Source organism: Myotis brandtii, unplaced genomic scaffold (assembly GCF_000412655.1).
Source record: "Myotis brandtii unplaced genomic scaffold, ASM41265v1 scaffold827, whole genome shotgun sequence".
NCBI lineage: Eukaryota > Metazoa > Chordata > Mammalia > Chiroptera > Vespertilionidae > Myotis > Myotis brandtii.
The window spans coordinates 573675-577447 of NW_005371360.1; positions in this window are offsets into that span (position 1 = coordinate 573675).

Below are 3773 nucleotides of genomic sequence, written 5' to 3' on the forward strand. Positions count from 1 at the left end.
CTCCACCTTCCTCAGTCCTTTCTCAGTAATGGCAGCCTTGCTACTGCACACGTCCAAACATGTTTGAGGTGCTCCCTCTGAATCTCAGCAGATAGTCTTCCACCCGGTGTTTACTGCCGACACCAGAAGACACAGGATCTAGTGGCCACATAACACTTTAAACTAGAGGAATTTTCTACCAGGCCTCAAAAGCACCAGTAGGCCATCCAAGAGATGAAGCCATCTGAAAACTTGAAAATACAGAATTATTATGTGTTTTCTGTCTCCTCTTCATAAATTCAGTAAGCATTTACTACTCTGTGTCTACTACATTCCAGGTGGATTGGGCCAAGTCTTTATTTTCTGTTTTTGACTCTTTATGACATCTGGGCCTCACCTCGGACCATGTGACCAAGATAGGGACAGTGATACTTCACAGTAGAGACACCGCCCCTCAACCTGGAAGCCAATTAAAAGTCACCCCATCCCTACTAACCAACGACTTTGTGGATGTGTTTTTAAAAAGTAAAAAGCCCTTTTTATAACGTTGCATTTGAAATTTTTTGACTAAAAGTAACACATGCAATGTAAGCCTGGCAATTATCATGCAGGCGTGGGAATTCCTACAAAGTGAGAAAATTTAACCTAGGAGCTGTTTTGAAATGTAATGAAATCTTTATGAATACAAAATTTAGCAGTTGATGAAGTTGACACATTTTTGTAGATGTGGAGACACTTGAGAAGGCATTAATTCTGATTTTACAGTCTTCTTTTTGTATTTGTGGAGCCAATAAATTCTTCCCTCCCCCCTCCTCATTTTACAGGTCTCCTGTAAAACATGAGCATCCTGGGCCCTATTCCTGCAGGGACTCTCAGTGCCTGTCAGCATTTATTAAGCACTTACTATGTGCCAGGAGCAATTCTGAGCTTCATAAGTATAATTAATTTTTAAAAAATCCTCATTGGAGGATGTTCATTTTATTTATTTATTTATTTATTTATTTAATCCTCACCAGAGGATATTCTTTCCATTGCTTTTTTTAAAAAAATAGGAAACATATCTTTTTTTAAACATTTTTTTCTTTTTTAAAATATATTTTATTGATTTTTTACAGAGAGAAAGGGAGAGGGATAGAGAGAGAGAATATCCTCACCAGAGGATATTCTTTCCATTGCTTTTTAGAGACTGGAAGGGGGAGGGGAGGAGGAGACAGACAAAGAGAGAGCAAAGAGAGGAGAGAGAGAGAGAGAAAGAGAGAGACATTGATGAGAGAGAGACACATCGACAGGTTGCCTCCTGCACACAGCCCAACCAGGGTTGGGGATCGAACCTGCAACCGAGTATGTGCCCTTGACCAGGAATAGAGCCCGAGACCCTTCAGTGCAGGGGTGGACACTCTAACCACTGAACAATGCAGGTCAGGGCCTGCACGCCCCACACTGGGGATCGAGTCCGCAAACCAGGCATGTGCCCTGACTGGGAATCGAACCATGACCTCCTGGCTCCTGGTCAACGCTCAACCACTGAGCCACGCCGGCTGGGCCCCATTGCTTTTTAGAGAGACTGGAAGAGCGAGGGAAAGACAAAGAGAAACATTGATGTGAAACACATCAATTGGTTGCTTCCTGCATGAGCCCCGATGAGGGCCCAGGTTGGGGAGTAGCCTGCAACCAAGGTACATGTTCTTGACTGGAATCAAGCCTGAAGACTGTCTAGGGCTGTTTATTGATTTTTAGAGAGAAGGAGAGATATCAATGAGAGAGAAACATTGATCAGTTGCCTCCCATATGCGCCCTGACCAGGGATCGAACCTGCAACCTAGGTATGTGCCCTGACAGAATCAAAACTGCAACCTTTTGGTGTACAGGACGAAACTCCAACTAACTGAGCCATTCGGCCAGGGCTATATTAATTTAATCGTAGCAAAGGCCCTCTATGGTAAATACTATCACTATTCCCTTCTTTCAGTTACGGAAGCCAAAGCAGAGAAAAACTAGTAACTTCCTGTGGGCAGACAGACAGGTGGGTTGATTCCAAGCAGTCTGGTTCTTGAGCCTGGCTTCTCAGTTTATACCCCAGTGGTTCTCACTCCTAATATCTAACAGATCCCCTACCTTTAAAATTATTTTAAAATTGTGATCAAATACAAATGTAACCATTTTTAAGTGTTTAGCTCAATGGCATCAAGTACATTCACAATGTTGTGCAACCATCCCCACCATCCATCTCCGGAACGTTCTCATATTACCAAACTGAAACTCTGTTCCTATTAAACACTAACTACTCATCCCTCTACCCCAGCACCTGGCTCCCACCATAAACTTTCTTTTTTCTTTTCTTTTTTTAAGTATTTTATTTTGATATTTATTTTTAAATATATTTTTATTGATTTCAGAGAGGGAGAGGGAGAGATAGAAACATCAATGATGAGAGAGAATCATTGATCGGCTGCCTCACCCCCTACTGGGGATCGAGCCTGCAACCCAGGCATGTGCCCTTGACCAGAATCGAATCCGTGACCCTTCAGTCTGTAGGCCGATGCTCTATCCACTGAGCCAAACTAGCTAGGGCCCACCATATACTTTGTTTTTATAGATCTGACTCCTCTATGGACCTCCTATGAATGCAATCACACAGTATTTGTCCTTTTGTGATTGGATTATTTCACTGAGCGTAATGTCCTCAAGGTTCATCCTCTTCCTAGCAGGTGTCAGAATGTCCTTCCTTTTTAAGGATGAATACAATAGTATTCTATTGTCTGGATGGCTATTTATAAAACAAACAAACAGCCCTGGCCAGTTTGGCTTAGTAGATAGAGCATTGGCCTGTGAACCAAGGGTCCTGGATTCGATTTCGGTCAAGGACATGTACCTTGGTTTCAGGCTCCTCCCTGGCCCGGGGCCTGGGACAGGAGGCAATCAATCTATGTGTTTCTCTCACATCTATGCTTCTCTTCCACTCTCCCTAAATATCAATGGAAAAATATCCTCAGGCGAGGATTAACAAAAGCAAAATAAAACAAACAAAAACAGAAATTAACAAGTGTTGGCAAGGGTGTGGAAAAATTAGAAAGCTTGTGCACGGCTGGTGGGAATAGAAAATGGTGCAGCCACATTTGGGCGGTTCCTCAAAAGTTAAAAGTATCCACCCAGGAGAACGGCAGATACACCTGTCTTCCTGGCAGCATTATTCACAGAAGCCGAAGGATGGAACAACCTGAGTGTCCCTTTTATTTTTCCGTTGGTTTTTTAGAGTGGAAGGAAGGGAGGGAGAGAAACACTGATGTGAGACACAGTGATTGGTTGCCTCCTGCATGTACCCCCACCAGGGCTGGGGATCAAACCTGCGACCCTTTGGTCCTCAGGTCGACGCTCTAACCACTGAACACACTGGCCAGGGCTGCAGCCCCTTTTATGTAACAGATATTTTGTTCCACCTCCTCTTTTCTCTCCTGAAATAAAAATCAGAGTGAATATAACCTAACTACACACAACTTAAAAAAAGGAACAATCTAACCAATGTGATGCATTATCAGACACAGACAGAAAAAAGAGTGTTGGACACTGAGCACGATGGTGAGGACCTACCTCAGGGGTCCTCAAACTTTTTAAACAGGGGGCCAGTTCACTGTCCCTCAGACCGTTGGAGGGCCAGACTATAGTTTAAAAAAAAACTATGAACAAATTCCTATGCACACTGCACATATCTTATTTTGAAGTAAAAAAACAAAACGGGAACAAATACAATATTTGTATTTGCATGTGGCCCACGGGCCGTAGTTTGAGGACCCCTG